We start from the raw sequence: 21,387 nt of genomic DNA, 5'->3' as shown, positions 1-21,387 counted from the left end.
CAGTTTGATGCTTATATTTACATTTCGACCCCTAACCATACACGAAAAAATAATTAGCACTAGAAATTTAACAAGGATATCTCCAAGAGCCTCAGCTCAGGAATACTGAATTGATGGAACAGCCTGTAGCAAATGCTCCCTTTTCCCACAATGGAAACTTTTCACACACTTTTTTCACGAACGGAGATTTTGAAATTAAGTCTGCGGAAAACGGCTACAATGAAAATATATTTTATCATGAATCAGTTAAAAGTTTTTCTTTGTTTACACTGTTCTTGTCTAAAAGTGTGATAGAAACACGCTGAAAGAATGGACATTATTATGGGAGTCCTTGTTTGTTTATTATGACATACTACGGAGGAATGTCCGCGGAATTTTAAAACTTAGTAAATTGGTCGCCATGGAAAAATAGGTTAGCGTCCTGCTTTGTGTTGTTGGAGATACCGCTGCTGTATACTGCATTGCTTGAAAACTGAACACATGCATGATATTTTTTGTTGTCTACACTGTTTAAAGGGATATAATCATTTTTCTCAAGGTATATATAATAGTATGTTGTGTCAGCTTGGTGACAAATGCATACATTTTCAGCCTGATCATTATTTCAGCCTGTATATTATTTCATCCTGAACATTATTTCAGCCTGAATATTATTTCATCCTGTATATTATTTCCGCTTCAAAATTATTTCAGCCTGAACATTTTTTCATCCTGTATATTATTTCAGCCTTTGCATTACTTAGTATTTCAACCTGAGAATTTTTCAACCAGAGCATTATTTCAGCCTACTGAAATGATGCTCAAACACATTCTGACAATCAGGATCAGCCTCCTTTTGGCGGACAGTTAGTGATTCAAAGGTTTTTAAATTTTCAAACAAGATTATTCATTTCTGTCCAAAAAGTGATACAATACCTGTATGGCGATTTAATTGGAGTAAACAAAGCGAGAACATTTCCTATAATTTATCATTCAAACGAGAGTTCATGACTTGCATTGTTTGTTTTACATTTATTTGGCATTCATACTGGTTAATATCAGTTCATAGGACTATGAACCGAAACAACGCTCACTCTATTTAAATGCATTCTTGTAAGTTTGTAGAGTACAGAATAAAATTAAGTTCATGACTAGTTGATCTTTCTCAGATTTCATGCAAAATGTAGGTTCCCCTTGGTCTAGCTAGTGGTTAGTGGTACATGATCATTTTTGGACAGTTGAAGTAAAAAAAAAGTTTGATAAAAACTTAAATATCACTGCAGTATACGATTTTGCAGTGATGATACAAGAAATCCATGTGATATCAAAAGAATATACCGATATTCTGTCATATCAGTGAAATACAGTTCTTCCACCCTTCCACTCATAAGGACATGCACGTGCAAATTTTCAGCTCACGTGCCCGAAAGGGCAGGTGACCTTATGCCGTGATCAAGAGGCCCAGAGATCTAGTACTGGGCCTGTAGCATGAATGACCTTGCCATTCATTCAATGTCACAGGGATCAAATAGGCTAAAATGTGTAAACGACTTCTTATCACTAACCAAGAGTCCCATGGAGTTTATATTGGGTCTGTAGCATGCTGGGGGTAAAGGGCTACCAAGTTTGTTCAAATGAGTGACCTTGACATTCATTCAAGGTCACGGGGATCAAATAGGCAGAAATCTTTAAACAACTTCTCCTCAATAACCAGGTGTCCCAGGGAGTTGATATTGGATCTGTAGCATCCTTAGGTAAAGGGCTACCAAATTTATTCAAATGAATGACCTTGACCTTCATTCTAGGTCACGGGGAACAAATAGGCTGAAATCGTTAAACAACTTCTCATTAACCAAAAGACCAAGGGAGTTGATATGGGGTCTGTAGCATGCTGGGGTGAAGGGCTACCAAGTTTGTTCAAATGAATGACCTTGACCTTTCAAGGTGATAGCCGTCAAATAGGCTAAAATATTTCCATGACTAATATTCAATAACTGAAAGGTCCGTCGACCTTAGATTTGGCTTTTAGCGTTCTTGGATGAAAGCTAGTAAGTTTGTTCAAATGAATGACCTTGATCATTATTTAGGTTTGAAAGAGTTAAATTGGCCTTGGATCTTATATATTATGGTCTCTGATACACTTGTTCTTAATTATGTTTATTTATGAAATGGATCACTGGATAGCAGGTGAGCGATTCGGGCCCATTGGGCCCTTGTTTTTTTGTTGTTATTTTTTAAAGAGGATGGGTGTGCTAATTAAACGTACAAGAACTCGCTGATCTGCCAATATAATCTTCATATTATTTCGCTACAAAAAGTATGCAAATGAAAAAAAAAAAATTCCTACAAATATTTCACACGGAAGTTTTTACTCATACTCGGTCCATGATATAGACATCGTTACCATACTGATATTATCCTTTTATAAAAGCAAGACTTTAATCCTGAGATTTACTTCCATACTTTCAATTTTTACATTTAAAATTTTGCTGAATTGCACTTTGAAAGACATGAACTCACAGAGGTTAAATTGAATAGTATCGTTTGGAATTGACAAGTTCTTGAAACGGCCGCCACATCATGTCCGGAAAATCAGTAAACAAATAAACGTAGTTCCATAAGATGAAACAGCTTAATTAGGGGTTTCCTCTAAAAGGTACATATAGCTCTCATTATTTTACTCTGTTAAATCAATACATTTGTACAATATAGCGTCAAAGCCTTTATCCCAGTTGTAAACATTACTTGACAAGATGTTTAAAGTGATGCGAGTTCGTAGCGTAGGCGTTAGATGGGAGAAGGTGGTTATTCAACTTCAAATGCTTGACTTATGGTCTACTATGATCAGTTAAAAGTTAAACGCATAGTTAGAAAACGTGGATTAAGTAAGCAATTCTATCAGAAAAAGATGACATTATACCCAGTCCAGTTCCGCTTCATTCCTCCCTCCTTCAACTTCTTCGACCTCGCAGACACACAGGAGTCCCTATACCACCTCAGTGGGTAGCTAGTTGAGCGCCATATGTAATAGGAAAGGAAACATGCAACGGCCAGACCAGGACTCGAACCTGGAACCTCCGATCTTTAGACAGACGCTCAAGTCAATTGAGTTACCTGACCAACGGCGTTACAAAACAGTACAAGTCGTGCGATGAACATGTGAATTAGGCTTAACATATGTTCACACCGATAAAATAGATCGTGGTTGATTTAATCATTTTTGGATACTTTCTGAAGACACATTCTATAGTGTACAATGTATCTGGTTATTCGTGGAAGCTAGAAAGTATTGGAACACGTGTCACACATGTCTTTACTGATTATGTGCATTCTTTAAACATCTATTAGAACACGTGTCACATATGTCTACTGATGTATGCGCATTCTTTAAACATCTATTAGAACACGTGTCACATATGTCTACTGATGTATGCGCATTCTTTAAACATCTATTAGAACACATGTCACATATGTCTTTACTGATGTATGCGTATTATTTAAACATCTATTAGAACACGTGTCACATATGTCTACTTATGTATGCGTATTCTTTAAACATCTATTAGAACACGTGCCACACATGTCTTTACTGATGTATGCGCATTATTTAAACATCTATTAGAACACGTGTCACATATGTCTTTACTGATGTATGCGTATTATTTAAACATCTATTAGAACACGTGTCACATATGTCTTTACTGACATGTGCACATTGTTTAAACATCTACTAGAAAACGTGTCACAAATAACTCTACTAATGTCTATACCACACCTGTTGCCAATATATTCACGAAATCTTAAATTCAATCTGGAGATTTAGAAAAATTACAAAAATCACATTACTGTGGCCTCTGAAGTGACCTATATACACTGCACTATCAAAGTACATGTATAAAACATGATGCTTTAATTAGTCCTATTTTAGGAAACATTTCAATACTTATAAACCTTTTTCGCTCCCTTTCAACTCCATCACTAGCTACTGGTCAGCATGAAATCTTAATGAAATCAACATGGGAAGGTGAACGCATAGCTTTTAGTGGTAAAACATTGAAATTAATTATATATGTGTCCACTTGGTTGGGGTAATCATATATTCATCGAGTTGCTTTTAACGCCCTCCAGTGATCCATCACAAGGGGTTCTGAAACATGTGTTTTTTCGTGAAAGGAGAGGAAAAAAACACTTAAATATTGTACAAGTTGAGGAGGAAGTAGGAAAGTGGTGGAAGCGCTAAGAAAATATTCATGGGGAATTCATTAGATTTAATAATTTACCTATGTAAATAATTCACAAAGCACAATTACAATTACTTGTTCTATTTTTAGACATTTTTTATTTAGACAACTGTCAATTAGTTCTCATCCTTAAGGGGATATGACACGGTCAGGAATTACTCAACCGATTGTCATGAAAATTGACATGGGTGATCTTTGCGCCATCATTTGTTATGTAGTGAAAAAAATACTATACCTTTCCATGCTAATTTTCTCAATATCGAGACTTTTTGGGGAAAACATTATTTTTTCCAAAAAAAAAAAACCCTGATTATTTCAAAATAAGGATAAAATGCCACATTTCTCTGTTACTGTTTAGTTTGCTGCAGGGGAAAATTCTATCTTAGGTAAGAATTTTCACTTATAAGTTTGCTTTTGGGGCATTTTTATATGTAATTAGATTATCTAAACAAAAACAACAACAAAAAAAACCTGAATTGTATAACCTTTCTTGCAGTGATATATTATGACAAATATTACATTATGGAAAAATAAAAACATCACTTGATCACAAAAACAATAAAAATACAACACATAATTGTTATTATTATTTATTTACTTCGTCTAAAAATCGCTACTTGTCATAAACGACTCAGCGGATAGTGACTAAATTTGACCAAAACATCTTTCGGGAAGGGGGACAACTTGTATAAATGCTTGAATTGGTTTTGACATCACTGGGGCCACGGGGACAAGGCCGATTAGGGGTCTGCGTAAACGCCTTCAAATCCTTTTTCTGTCGGGATTGAGGTGTTATGACCAAATTTTGTCTAAGCATATTTGGGTGAAATCGACTGAGATAGTGATAGCACTAAATATAGTGATATCAACTATTCGTTTTAGTTATCACTCAATAGCAATGCACTTGGTGACCTGGTTGCAGAAGAAACCTTGTTTTTAGGCTAACGTTAAAGCCGCATGTTCGAATACTTGGTAGTCTTAAAGTAATAGTGGTCTTTAATAATATGCTTAAACACATAATTGATCGCAAATTGTATTTCTTTTGATAAATAAACGATTATTGAATTGCAGCTGGTAGGATGTGTTGCCTCCTAGTTCTCACGAAATGGAATATTTGCACATTTCTTTCGAGTGTTTCGCACCGATCGCCGACACTATTTCTGGTTTTCCCATGCAAGTTACTCATGGATTAGGGAGAGCTATGGCACGCCATCGTATCCACCACTGCCAACACGGAGACAAGTGTCTGTTTTGTTGTATCCCTGGTTGACCTAAGCTCTTTGTTGCAGTGACTTGTTTTGTGGCGCGCTAACATCGCTTTCAAAAGATCACAGGACACAAGGGGTCATTTTGGTCCGACTTCCCATGTCCAGAGTCCGTTGTAACCATGCTCTGACCTTGGAGCAATACCGTCTATATATCACCAATGACCCAAGGTTCACACCGCGACACAGCAGGTCAACATTGTCCTGATATGTTTTACTGACCTCACCAGCAGAGCGGCTGCTATGAGATCAGAAATGCACTTAGCACGTATTTATCAGATGTGATTCACAACAGTGTGTTTAAAATAGTAATTGATTATGGCAGCTACGCCTTTTTCAATAACGTTCAAAAGGAAAGGATGCCGTTGATTCAGGACCGTTATTATTATAAAACATGATAGAAAACATATTTTAGTGCATTGTGAGTGAAGACCCCACTCTAGAACCATTCATTAGAGATACGACCTCTGTAAGAGGTATATATCTTATGAAAATATGGTTTTGTTAGGGAAAACCTCATTACTAAAGCGGGTAATGTAAATGAAGCTTATAAGAATCTGAACAGAACAGCAAATTCAGTGACCAAACAATATCTGACTGGCAGGCAGAAAATGTTTAGCTCTACTCTGTGTCGATGATAAAGGAAGCACTCTGTCGGGCAAACTATACCGGTCATTGCGCGAACCGGAAAATGCTGCAAAAATATGCTCATTAAATAAGGGATTGACGTATACATTAATTTATCTGCAACCTGTAATTTTCAAAATGGCAAACACACGCTCAAAAGCATCGCTTGGTAAGACAGTTTACAACATACTTTTATGCCATTCTACCTGAACTGTAAAACATGGTTCAATCGACGATTCTGAACAACAAAAATCTTTGTTAAAGAACATGTTTTGTCTGATTACATGATGACCTTGCCAGAAAAATCATCATACAGTGGATGTTTTCATGAAATAAGTTTGTTTGAAGTTCGGCAATCACACAGAATGATGCATCCCTCTCCCCCACGCTGTACAATTGGCCATAATGGCGGTGGGAAACGGAAAATATATGTTTGATAAAACTAATGGATATCATTTTCACCTCAATTCCACTTAATCATAAGGACCATACTATTGTGGTAATTCATGCCAAAAAAATCAGCAATCAGATCAAAAATAAATTCATATACGCATCTTTGTTGTTCAGAATGGTAAACTTGGGCGTTTTTAATGGTTTGGTCAAATACATGAGAAGGGGTATTGCACAACCTGATTTCTTTCACGATTTCCAGATATCTTGAGCAAGATGTCAATTCTGCTAAGGAGAACAGGCATAGACAATGGTTTCATGAGCTTTTCAGTTCTAGCATTACATGTTATTAATACACAAGTTGCATCAATATAGAAATCATTCAATATGAGCTATGAAACTGTTCCAAATCAATCAAATAGGCCAAATTTCAAGGTTAATAAATTACATACATGTGCCATATTTCAATGTATGTGTTGATTTCAATATATTTTAATTGTTTATGCACAACTGGATTGGGCACAAGTTTTTTAACAACTTATAAAAGCGCTCTCCACAAATATATATTACAAAGATTGTGATAGCGACACAGAATATCTAAGAGATCTAAGAGTGATATGAATGTTGCTACATTAGGATTACTACAAATTAGGGTTCATAAACGATGCACACAATATATATCTTTAAACACACTTGATTAAAACTAATTAAAGACTAATGCATGGCACATTCTAGCTACACATTTAATACACATCACTTATCCATTGTCCACAGAAACACATTCCTTAAATCCTTCATCGGGTCACTCCTGGACTTTATAGGTTTCTTATTCATATGCAATGCATCAGAGGTTTATCATAAACTGTAAATGATATACGTAATATATGAACCAATCATAATATATCAAAATCAACAAACTGTAGACTTTAAGAATAACATGAACTATCATTGCTATTAATAATCATTATGGTTCCTTTTGTAAAAAAAAATGCAATAGAAGCCAACATGTTTAATATTTGAATGTTTTTGATCAATATTCATGGTGCAATACTTCTTTGATGCAATAGTTCCTTTTGATGTTCTTGCCTAATCTGTATAATACAATCACTTTCCAGTATCATCCAGGAAAGGAATTAAATAATACACTTCAAATTTGGTCCAGTAAAGAATTATGCTTATTTTCTTTACCACAATTAAGGCGAACATCCCCCCCCCCCCCCCCCCCCCCCCCCCCCCCCCCCCCCCCCCCCCCCCCCAAAGGTTGATATTCGCAATTAATTGAATACATATTAATGATTTGATCATATGATCAGATATGGCTGTATTTGCCAGTTCATTGGGATCCCAATAGTATGGTGTTTGCGACTTTTTGGTAGAGCACTCCCCAACTACTCTCGCATTTCCCCCATCATTGGATCTTAACATACTACTTGCTTAAGGGTTAACTGTAATATTTTTTTTACGTTATTGAGCAATAACACAAAAAAAACTGGGGTGTACTCTGAATAAACCGCGAAGCGGTTTATGAAAAGAGTACACCCCAGTTTTTTGTGTTATTGCTCAATAACGTAAAAAAAAAATATTACAGTTAACCCTTATAATTTAATTAACAACGATACGAAACATTTTCATTAAGTTTAACATGTTTATTTTGCTCCAGATATTTAAAAACACATCGATAAATACAAAATCCCGTGAACAACGATTACTCCGGTGACGTCACAGTCATTATTTATGTTATGAGGTGATAACATAATTTTTTGAGCCAATGAAAATGCTTGTTACAAGCAAAATTAAATTATATAAGATATAACTTCAAATATGTTGTTTTGATGCTATCAATTATCTTTAAAATAAACGTTACGATATTGATATCCAATTGAGACTTTTATAGATAAGTGAACACATTTTTATGTATAGTGCCTTGTAAGCCATAATTGACTTGATGTTAATATTGTTTTATGTAATTGTGGCTCAAATGCCTGTTTTTTTTATTGTATCAACATGTGACACTTAGATAAAATATGATTGCTTGGTTGATGATATTTTGATCGTTTTTTCTGTACAACATACAAATAGATAATTATGAAAAAAATGTGTTGTAATCATGACCTGATTAAACCTTAAACAGACTGGACTAATATTTTTCTGTTGTATTTTTTGGTTAGCGAGGCATATGCCATTGAACGCAATGGTCTATCCTATAATGTAAAACACATTTAAAACAATACATGAAAAACATTTATTAAAAAAACCACTTTATTATCATACATTTTTATCCAGAAATTGATATTGTGTTTGCCACGTTGACCAGTCTGTTTCTGATTCATTGATTGATTGATTGACATCCAATCTGAGATGATGAATGACGTGCAATAGATGTTTCGTATCACCAATTTTAAAAACGGATAATCCATTGTCTAACTAATATCTACCGTTCGGCTGTGTCATTTTTTATATAATTTAATATGAATTTAACAAAAATGTACAAATGTGAGCGTAACATGTTGTGAAATGTAGCACGTGTTTCGTGTTCACCTGTACCTGTTCACCTTTTTTAAAATTATCATTAAAAGGTTAATTGTCACAGTATGTGACATATTGATTTGGGCGCCAGTTTTACTTAAGTCATAGCAATCGATACTTACACAAAAAACGCTCATGTGACAATTCCATTGATGTTATCGGATAGCACACACAAAAATAAACAAAAATAAACAAAAAAAAACAAAAAACAAAACACAAAACACAAAAAAAAAAAAAAATAAATAAAACATTTCTATTTATTTATTTTTTTTTATTTTTTTTACAAAACGTGTCGCAATGAAGAAACCTTCAACAAGTAAATAATAAGGAAAACATTTTTGCCCAGGTCGTGGTTCAGTTCCTCTTGACGCGTTCTATTGTTGGAAATAAGCAAACTTTACTTATATGTTAATTTCATTTCAAAACCCAAACATAAAACATCGTTGATTTATGGGCATTACAGCTCAGTGAAAACATCTGTTCGGTTAGGGATAGATCCCATAAATGAAACAAAAGAATATATATTATTACGTTTAGGTATGGTAGCTCAAACAATGACAAGGCGGATTGTCAATACCTAAAAGACCCTGTTGTTTAAGTACTGCACAGCCGATATCGACGGCTCTCATGATCAATTTAAGATGAGAACACTTCCAGATGAAATAAATATTCTTTTATTTGAATAAAATGATTGATCTGCATAGTCGACCCTAATTCATTCTTAATTTCTGCTTAGAGGTGAGTCAAAACGAATAACGAAACTTCACAATGGCTTGTGATGGTCTTTGTGTGTTCAACCACTAGCTTATATTAACCCATTTAAAAAGTATTTTATGTGCCTTGATAAGATCGCCGGACGAGTCAGGGTCTGGGTTGGTAATTGCATACGGCTCCATGCCTTACAAAGGCAATGTCACCTCTCACCTGGAGTTACCTGGCCGACTGAGCTTGTGGTCAGTACGGCCTGTAACACACCAAATCTCTCGAGACTGGTCAGCTTAGATTTGGAGCTATATATAGTCCTCACACGCTATTAGCATACAAAGAAATTATCAAAACATATAATTGTTTGTTTTTGCTATATTTGGATATAAAGATAATCTGTTTGACCGATATTTTGTGATACATATGTAATAAGAGCAGCTATTTTAAAACGTATTTTCCCATTCTGAATGAAGCCGGTAATGTATCTGACGCGACCAGGTATTTCATGTAAGTTTCTGAAGGTATAGTTATTACAAAAAATAAAGTGTCATATCTTTCTTTTGATACTGGTAATTGACACAGGGCCACTTGGAGTTCGCTCAAGATCAGAATCGATTTCATTCTTGTAAACATATTACAGTTCTCAATTTAGATTGATTTACACGTGAACGTGTTCTATTTCACATACGATTACTTTGAGATAATACTTTGAAATAAATTCCACGATCATTATAAAATGTTCATCTGACAGACCTTGTCACATTTCTAATATTAAACATTTAAAGATGAAGTCGTCCTAATCAAACAAAGAACACAAGCACGTGAACAATTCTAGCGGGTTTATTGTGCCAATGTGGTGTCGTGACGTTTGCTACTTGAGTCATATTTTCCATTTTTATTGTCGAGTAATATGAAATAAAGTTCTGGTGACATTTGGAGGATTTTAATTCGTTTTGAATTATGAGAAAATATGTGGTTTATTATCCCGTTGGTGTTGTAACGACAAGATATTACCTGTCACCTACTCGCGATGAACTGACGACACTCATTAATGGACCTTAGGCAGCCACATCAGATTAAATCATTGCGAAATGTTAATGGTAGAATGTTCTTTACTTGGCTAATGTTTAATCTAGAAAATCTTTACACAATATTTGAAACGAGGATTTGATGATAGTACATTACTAGTTAACTTAAGCTGATTTACACCCTCATTTCCTCGCAAATATGAAGGGTAAAATGATATTAAGTCACGATAAATCACTATTCTTTAAGCATAAAGGCATTCTATAAATGAAGAAACACACAAATAACGTTAGAATCTGTGTTCCTCACATTTTTTTTTTTTTTTTTTTGTAATCCCGAAGATGAACACACTCCTTTAAAATCTAAAGTACCACCTACGATGTTGCGTAAATAATCTACAGGTAAAGTACGAAAAAAATAGTCCTACATGACAAAGACAGTTTTCCTGTGATCTAACACGCGTCCATTTTTGATACGGAACTCTGATAATGTTATTTATGTCTTTTAACAAAAAGACACTCACCTATTGACCACATGTTATGGTGTGGCCTTCAGTGAGCGTAGAGACCCCAGGGATATCTCCGCTCGCCCTTCCAGTACACGCTCCACTGCGCCCCATGTATGCGATCACATCTGAGTTGGTCAGATTCATTAGGCTAATGTGATATTCCCCTAAGTTTACATCTGTCATATATCCTTAAAATATTGATAATTCAAATAAAAAACATGTTTTAGCTGAAGGTGATCAACCATTAACAGACTCGAGGAAAACAATGTAAATGTGTTAATAGCCTTAAAAGTCATCCATATACATTATTTCGGTGATATCGTTAAGCTGGATAAACATTTGGGAAAAAAATCTTTAAAGTGCTAAAGGTCGACTCATGGGTTGAGTAGCGTTGTCTATAATTGTAAAATGCTTATTTCACTTTTTCTATCATTGCTTACAGGTGAAACTACAAGGAAAGCCACCGATGTCTTATTACATATGACCTTACTATCATTGTACCATCAACCTATCGATTTTCCGCTAGAGCGTATGTTTATTAGCCATTACCACTACAAGAAGCCTGTTAGTCTAGGACCCCAAGTGTAATCGTTGTCTCTTTATTTCGTAGTCGTTTAAATTAAATCATACAATTTTGGGTTTTCGGTAAATAAAGAGCCAAAAGATAAAAATCCACTTTGCAATATACTATTATCTCGTTAAATCAGTTAAATTTCGGCATTTCTGTAAATCAATTCATTAAATTCATAAGATTATGGTCACTTTTTGTACACTTGTCGAGAACAGTGTGTCAAATCTTCGATTAGTTTACTTTTCTATTGTTTTCTTATATAAAAAAAATAATAAGTGAAACAATGACAATGCTATTCAACAAACGACAAGATAAAAGGTTAGATGTACGCTTTCTGTTTGATACCAATATTTAAATCATTTAATACGTCAAGAAGCTCTTCGTTTTAAATCATGAGCAAAGGCTTAATCCCAGATTGATTTGTGTTTTTCATCAGAAATGTTAGTGTAGGGTTTTCCAGTGCAGTCATGAATTCATGTGATAATAATCTGAAGAGAAATAGAACAATAAATTCCAGTTTTATGAGACGTTCTTTTTCTGTATTCAAATAAGCATTATATGACATGACCAACTGTTACGTTGCAGCCCACCATCACCAGATGGTGGACTGTTCAAATCGCCGTCGTTCGTGGTCCGTCGTTACTCCGGCCGTCTGCAGACAATTCTTGTTATCGCCTTTCTCAACAAAGTTCTTGATGACTTTCTCAAATTTTATTATGTAGGTTTCTCTAAGCTCCTAGTTGTGCATATTCCACATTTATACTTATCATCGGAAATGAAGATAGCTGAAAGGCGTCAATTTTAAACATCTTGCAGAATTTTACCCCAGTTTCTCAGAGAGTTATTCAAGAATCTTTCTTGAATTTCCTAATTAGGATCGTCTAGTGTTTGTCGAAGCTGTGATCCATTTTCGGTCAAAATGTTCTTGATTGATCTTTCTCAGATTCATCGTGTATATTCCTTAAAAAAGAGAAAAGTAGAGAAAAGATAAGTCTTTTCAATGGTGGTGGGCGCCAAGGTTCCTCTGGCATCCCCTGTTTTTATAAAACGCAATATTTACGTCATGTTGGTTATAATCTGCGTGGCGGTGTTCCCTGTTCATCATGACCGAAGTGCCCTTCCTTTAGTCGTATATTCTATAGGTTAATACCTAATCGTTAATGTAACAGCATGGTAGTGTATCTTTTTTCACGGTTAAGTGGTTTATGGTAATTCATGCTAAAATCCCAATATATGAATGTTTTGGTCTATATATTCATTTGCTCACCGATTAACCCGTTTATGTCCCTATAAACTACTATCGGTTGTATTACAGAATAGCATTGTCTGTCCATCCCTCCGTACGTATAACAAAGCGTATCCCAATACACCAATACAGCATTGTCTGTCCAGCCCTTCGTACGTACAGCTATAACAAAGCGTATTACAATACACCAATACAACATTGTCTGTCCATTCCTCCGTAAACGCAAAAATAACCAGTTATATCACAAAACAACATTGTCTCTCCACACCTTCGTAAACGCAAAAATAACCAGGTGTATCACAATACAACATTGTCTGTCCATCCCTCCGTACGTACAACTATTACCAAGCGTATCACAACATGTATAACATTGTCTGTCCAATATTCATCCCTCCTTTACAACTACAACAAAATGTATCGCAAAACTATTTATAGAATATCTTTGCTACCATTCTAGCGATCCATTCTTAAACGAATTTTAATACTAACATATGATATAATATGTTTTTACTTAATACCAATTATCAAATCATTCTAACTTGCCTTACATTGTCGTACTGTGGGAGGAACAATAGAGTCGAAACCAAACCCCAAGGGGTCCGGCAAGTCACTCCGATACCTTTTTCATGTCCGATGGAGGAATCGAACCCTGGTCAACTGGACGAAAGGCCATTTTGATGTTCTGTAACCCAGTTGACCACCAATAACAATGCCTACTTGGTGTCATACAGAAATGGAAGAAAATACATAATACAGAAATAATGGAATGCATTTAATAAACCTCCGGGTTTTATATTATCTTTTGTAGTCTATATTTGATACCATGTAAGATATTATATACAATATACACTTTATAAAACGTATTGTATTAAGTTGTTAACTCGTGTTTTTGTTACATGACAATAAAGATGTATAGTGTTGTGTAGATATATGGCCTGTTATTGCTATATTTTGTTTATATATAATGTTGGTTGGTTACGTGACTATGTTTATTGATGTGTATTGATTTTCCACGATGGCTGAATGATAATTGACTGCAATACGGCTTAGAACGTCTAAGGAGTGTTCACATAAGAGACAGCTGACACGTGTCGCCACGTTTTGTAATAAAGACTTTTTGCCACATAGGGTGCGGTAATCAGCTCCATAGAATAATACTGCTGTTTTTATCGCTATCTCTAAGGCTTATTCATTTGTCATCGACAAAATCCATGGGTCATGTGTTATTGGCGTCGCTAGAATATTTTCACTGAACCGTGCGATAGCCCACGGTGTATGATGTAAAGGTACTGTAAGACTCCGAGCATTATCGACAAAAACATCTATTGGGTTTTAGCAGGTGGTTTATACGTGTATTCATTGGGTATAACCACATAACCCTCCCCCATCAGAGAGCACTTCCGTCAGACCCTCTGTTAGATAATGAACTTTTCAGAAGGGTTTTGTACATCATGAAGAGAACAAGGAACATCTTACATTTCACAGTATAAACTCTAGTGATTCAATGTTTGTTGCTTGTAATCCATCCAGGACATGGACATCTGTTTGGTATAGGCCTTCTCTCCAACAGATGTTGATTTACCGTTCTTTAATCTTGGTCAATGATGTGTTTCAAACAACCGTACGTAGGTGGAAGCATTTTTTTTATGATATTTTGTGATGTACTAGATGTAATAAAAAAAAAAGCAACAACAATCCTGGTCAAGTGTCATTTTTAATATACATGTATTTTTAATATACAAATGAATTCGGGTATGTCACATCTGCTTCTCTCACATCCAAACTGCTGTCAGTCATACAAATATCGAACATGAATAGTAGCATTATGAAAAAAATCTCATGAATAGTGGCACATGTTCGGAATATATCCAAAAAGGTATAAAATAGCCCCTTAATATATCAAATACCCTTCTAAATGTATAAAATACCCTCCAAAGGTATCAAATATCCCAAAAAGATATCAAATAACCCCTGAAAGGTATCAGCTATACCCTAAAGGTATCAAGTATCCCCAAAAGGTGAGTTGTTGTTTTTGTTGTTGTTGTTTTTGTTAATTTATATTCTATTTTTAGACAATTAACCACCCTTTTACAACATTTTTACCAGCTCTTCTTTGGCCCGGCCGGTCAAAATGACTTTTTATCGGGAGTCACGTGACACTTATCTAGCCAATCGGAAAGTGTAAAAAAAACATGGTTTTATAATTTATTACCGTTTTACGATCATTCATAAGGCTATTGTCGTGCGTTAAGACGGGTTTCATCATTGGTGAAATTGTAAGATTCTTCAAGGTCTTTATTACCTGCTATGATAAACACTTCAATATAATCAGCCTCGTATATAAACAAAATAGAAATGGTAACTCAGGCAAACGAGGGCACAGTTTATTTCTATCGGCATTTATATGCATACAGTCTGCTTGAAGTCTGGTAACCAAACTCAACAAAATGATTTAGATAGGAAATTAAATCTTTCTCGCGATTTTGTCTTTATCGTATTACTAATGGGTCCTAGTCGTATGTTTTAATGAAATACACTCCCGTATTGTTCACAACTATCTAGTTACAACGCCGATCGCCTTTCGTTACAAGATAATTTCTTTAATACTTCATAATTCTATTGTTTGGTACAAGAATAATCGTTAACGATTAAGATCCTCTAACTTCACGGGATCTATATATGCTACGTAAGGCCACTTCACGTTGAAGTTTGTACTCGGTGGTTTCCTGTTCGCTTTCACATAATGTTCAAGGTCGACAATCAATCATCGTTCAGTAAACACAGCGTCCACATGGACGTATGATGAATAGCATAGATACAGTACACATATACGCCTGTTTTATCTTCCCACCTACTAATACCTGTCCACAGCAAGCTGGTCATTATTTCCATGTGTACTTTTTGTATAATACAAACGCATGCGATGGATTGGGATTATGTCCGGTGAACTTAACTGAGAGTGCGGGCATTGTAAACATATGCATAAGCTGTGAGAAACATACACAAGATACCATTATCTTGCGAACATTCTCGTTGTATATATTTGTATTCGTGATTGTAGCGATTTCTGTACTTTTATTTTTTGGCATTTTTAAGTATGCTTGTTGGTCATGTTTTTTTGTTTGTTTGTTTGTTGTTTTTTGTTGTTGTTTTTTTTTCTTCAAAATATCATGTAGGACCAAGGTGTGAGGGATATTGCTCAAGTCGTTGTTATAATGTGCGTACTAATAAAAAAAAACACCAGGTGTGTATATGTACAATATGAACCGTATGTACTAAATAACACGTTTTTATTGATAACGTTTGTAATGAAATATTAATTAAACTAATTGCTATCTATATAATAGAACTATTCAACTGTTACACCACGTATGAAGACAATATTGGTATGAATATTCCCTTGAAAAGTAGACTAATAACAGTAGTATTGTGTAAGTATATGATGTCGATTTCATTATACTCTTTAAAACAGAAAAATAATAATTTAGCATTCACCTCATTCAAAATGCCGATTTATCAATATGAATCTTTCACCACGTACGGCTAGTCGTGGTGGCGCTAGGTATTGAGTAACTCGGCCTACAATTCTGTTACGTACTATAGGTAGTGACAGAACTGTGTCAGTAGGTAGATATTACTTATGTTGGCGTTTGATGTTGAGTAACCTGGCCTACGAGTCTGTTACGTACTATAAGTTGTGACAGTAGTGGGTCAGATATTTCTGACCATGCCAATACACCACACCACATAAAACTTCGGCCAATAACAATAATAAAGGTTATTTCTTATCCGACCTTTTCGGACTTCCTTACTTACTTATCACACGCTCAAATTAGGATTGGATCATCAACATCAGCAGCACCGCACAAAAAGGTAGGGATTTAGAAAGTTCTGCCTGTTAGAAATTTGTATTACAAATGTCTCTCATACCTCTAAATTATACACATATACTAATATATCTTGATGTGTAATATCCTGCCTGGAATAGTCGAAATTATTTGTTTTAGAGGGGAATTAGGGAAATTTCATAGGAAATATTATGTTAAATACTGTACACAGCTTCACAATGGTCATATCGAACTTTATTATGTTATCCAATTATGATTCAATTCGCTTAATGAATTCAGCAGGATAGACGCACTAGATATTGTATATGGTTTATTTTGGTAACGTTGAACATGTGTTACTGTCACTGAAGTGTTGACATAGTTTGATAAACTTCCTGTTGACAGATATAAATAGAAAACGTGGACTTTTCCTTTATTGCATTTTTGCCAGTGAAATATAAAAAAATTATCGACCTAATAAAACTTATATTTTCCCTGCAGCGATGAGCAGTGAAAATATAAGATTTTGCAGTGAAAATATAAGTTTTGCAGTGAAAATATAAGTTTTCCGTTTTTGACCAGTCAGAGCGGACCTTTGTATTCACCTCGTTGAAACTTGCCGATTTTTCCAATCGAAGCGGATATAGATAAATTGGTTATTTTGCTGTATCTTTGAAATATTCTGACCAGTTTTTGACTAAATACTCACTTGACGTTAGCTATTCATGCACTGATTCTCCGATAACAGCAGAAAACGCTTACATTGCGCTGATCACTCCTTTCAAAATGGTGCCGTCATGTTGACGTGTGGAGTAACGTCACAAATAGGTGACGTCATTACTGATTCCCGCACTTTTTGACACTTTTAATTTTTCGATGTTTTTTATTTTGTTTTTAAGTTTATGAAATGCAATAAAAAGAAAATTGAATGGTTTCCCGTTAAATATAACATATATTTCACTCGTATGACAGAATATTTCGATATTTTTCACTCGTGCTTTGCACTCGTGAAAATATCGATATTCTGTCATACTCGTGAAATATATGTTATATTAAACGGGAAACCATTCAATATCCTCAATTTACTTGCTATATGCGTAGTATGTACAGGAAATGTTCACAGTGGTTAAAGAGTATCCTAGTGGGGAATCAGAAACTGACTTCTCGGTCTTCCATTCAGATGCCGTTTTTAAACTTTTAAACACAATAAATAAAAAGAAAAGATACTTAATCTCTAATCTAAACCAACTGGAAAATAGTGGCGTTAATCTCCAATCTAAACCAACTGGAAAATAGTGGCGTTAATCTCCCATCTAAACCAACTGGAAAATAGTGGCGTTAATCTGCAATCTAAACCAACTGGAAAATAGTAGCGTTAATCTCCAATCTAAACCAACTGGAAAATAGTGGCGTTAATCTCCAATCTAAACCAACTGGAAAATAGTGGCGTTAATCTCCAATCTAAACCAACTGGAAAATAGTGGCGTTAATCTCCAATATAAACCAACTGGAAAATGGTTGCGTTTATCTCCAATCTAAACCAACTGGAACATAGTAGCGTTAATCTCCAATCTAAACCAACTGGAAAATAGTGGCGTTAATCTCCAATATAAACCAACTGGAAAATGGTTGCGTTTATCTCCAATCTAAACCAACTGGAACATAGTAGCGTTAATCTCCAATCTAAACCAACTGGAAAATAGTGGCGTTAATCTCCAATCTAAACCAACTGGAAAATAGTGGCGTTAATCTCCAATCTAAACCATCTGGAAAATAGTGGCGTTAATCTCCAATCTAAACCAACTGGAAAATGGTTGCGTTAATCTCCAATCTAAACCAACTGGAAAATAGTGGCGTTAATCTCCAATATAAACCAACTGGAAAATGGTTGCGTTTATCTCCAATCTAAACCAACTGGAACATAGTAGCGTTAATCTCCAATCTAAACCAACTGAAAAAGAGTGGCGTTAATCTCCAATCTAAACCAACTGGAAAATGGTGGCGTTAATCTTCAATCTTAATCAACTGGGAAATGGTTGCGTTAATCTCCAATCTAAACCAACTGGAAAATAGTGGCGTTAATCTTCAATCTAAATCAACTGGGAAATGGTTGCGTTAATCTCCAATCTAAACCAACTGGAAAATAGTGGCGTTAATCTCCAATATAAACCAACTGGAAAATGGTTGCGTTAATCTCCCATCTAAACCAACTGGAAAATAGTGGCGTTAATCTCCAATATAAACCAACTGGAAAATAGTGGCGTTAATCTCCAATCTAAACCAACTGGAACATAGTAGCGTTAATCTCCAATCTAAACCAACTGGAACATAGTAGCGTTAATCTCCAATCTAAACCAACTGGAACATAGTGGCATTAATCTCCAATCTAAGCCAACTGGAAAATAGTGGCGTTAATCTCCAATATAAACCAACTGGAAAATAGTGGCGTTAATCTCCAATCTAAACCAACTGGAAAATGGTTGCGTTTATCTCCAATCTAAACCAACTGGTAAATAGTGGCGTTAATCTCCAATCTAAACCAACTGGAACATAGTGGCATTAATCTCCAATCTAAGCCAACTGGAAAATAGTGGCGTTAATCTCCAATCTAAACCAACTGGAAAATAGTGGCGTTAATCTCCAATCTAAACCAACTGGAAAATAGTGGCGTTAATCTCCAATCTAAACCAACTGGAACATAGTAGCGTTAATCTCCAATCTAAACCAACTGGAAAATGGTTGCGTTAATCTGCAATCTAAACCAACTGGAAAATAGTAGCGTTAATCTCCAATCTAAACCAACTGGAAAATAGTGGCGTTAATCTCCATTCTAAACCAACTGAAAAATAGTGGCGTTAATCTCCAATCTAAACCAACTGGAAAATAGTGGCGTTAATCTCCAATCTAAACCAACTGGAAAATAGTGGCGTTAATCTCCCATCTAAACCAACTGGAAAATAGTGGCGTTAATCTCCAATCTAAACCAACTGGAAAATAGTGGCGTTAATCTCCAATCTAAACCAACTGGAACATAGTAGCGTTAATCTCCAATCTAAACCAACTGGAAAATAGTGGCGTTAATCTGCAATCTAAACCAACTGGAAAATAGTAGCGTTAATCTCCCATCTAAACCAACTGGAAAATAGTGGCGTTAATCTCCAATCTAAACCAACTGGAAAATAGTGGCGTTAATCTCCAATCTAAACCAACTGGAAAATAGTGGCGTTAATCTCCAATATAAACCAACTGGAAAATGGTTGCGTTAATCTCCAATCTAAACCAACTGGAACATAGTAGCGTTAATCTCCAATCTAAACCAACTGGAAAATAGTGGCGTTAATCTCCAATCTAAACCAACTGGAAAATAGTGGCGTTAATCTCCAATCTAAACCAACTGAAAAAGAGTGGCGTTAATCTCCAATCTAAACCAACTGGAAAATAGTGGCGTTAATCTTCAATCTAAATCAACTGGGAAATGGTTGCGTTAATCTCCAATCTAAACCAACTGGAAAATAGTGGCGTTAATCTTCAATCTAAATCAACTGGGAAATGGTTGCGTTAATCTCCAATCTAAACCAACTGGAAAATAGTGGCGTTAATCTCCAATATAAACCAACTGGAAAATGGTTGCGTTAATCTCCCATCTAAACCAACTGGAAAATAATGGCGTTAATCTCCAATATAAACCAACTGGAAAATAGTGGCGTTAATCTCCAATCTAAACCAACTGGAAAATAGTGGCGTTAATCTCCAATCTAAACCAACTGGAAAATAGTGGCGTTAATCTCCAATATAAACCAACTGGAAAATGGTTGCGTTAATCTCCAATCTAAACCAACTGGAAAATAGTGGCGTTAATCTCCAATCTAAACCAACTGGAAAATAGTGGCGTTAATCTCCAATCTAAACCAACTGGAAAATAGTGGCGTTAATCTCCAATATAAACCAACTGGAAAATGGTTGCGTTAATCTCCAATCTAAACCAACTGGAACATAGTAGCGTTAATCTCCAATCTAAACCAACTGGAAAATGGTTGCGTTAATCTCCAATCTAAACCAACTGGGAAATAGTGGCGTTAATCTCCAATCTAAACCAACTGGAAAATAGTAGCGTTAATCTCCAATCTAAACCAACTGGAAAATAGTGGCGTTAATCTCCAATCTAAACCAACTGGAAAATAGTGGCGTTAATCTCCAATCTAAACCAACTGAAAAAGAGTGGCGTTAATCTCCAATCTAAACCAACTGGAAAATAGTGGCGTTAATCTTCAATCTAAATCAACTGGAAAATGGTTGCGTTAATCTCCAATCTAAACCAACTGGAAAATAGTGGCGTTAATCTCCAATATAAACCAACTGGAAAATGGTTGCGTTAATCTCCAATCTAAACCAACTGGAACATAGTAGCGTTAATCTCCAATCTAAACCAACTGGAAAATGGTTGCGTTAATCTCCAATCTAAACCAACTGGAAAAT

The 21,387-nt window shown here is 35.3% G+C and overlaps 1 protein-coding gene across 1 annotated transcript in view; it reads left to right on the top strand.

Moving 5' to 3' along the window:
• Positions 1–16,865: 16,865 nt before the first annotated feature.
• LOC117322927 overlaps positions 16,866–21,387 on the top strand; it is a 48,348-nt gene continuing 43,826 nt past the window's right edge. The window contains exon 1 of the mRNA XM_033877894.1: positions 16,866–16,957. The gene's annotated coding sequence lies outside the window, so the exon portion shown is untranslated. The remainder of the gene's footprint in view (positions 16,958–21,387) is intronic.

The sequence above is a fragment of the Pecten maximus genome, chromosome 3 (genome assembly GCF_902652985.1).
Source record: "Pecten maximus chromosome 3, xPecMax1.1, whole genome shotgun sequence".
NCBI lineage: Eukaryota > Metazoa > Mollusca > Bivalvia > Pectinida > Pectinidae > Pecten > Pecten maximus.
Note: the sequence above shows the minus strand (reverse complement) of the source record. Positions and strands in the feature narration are given on the sequence as shown.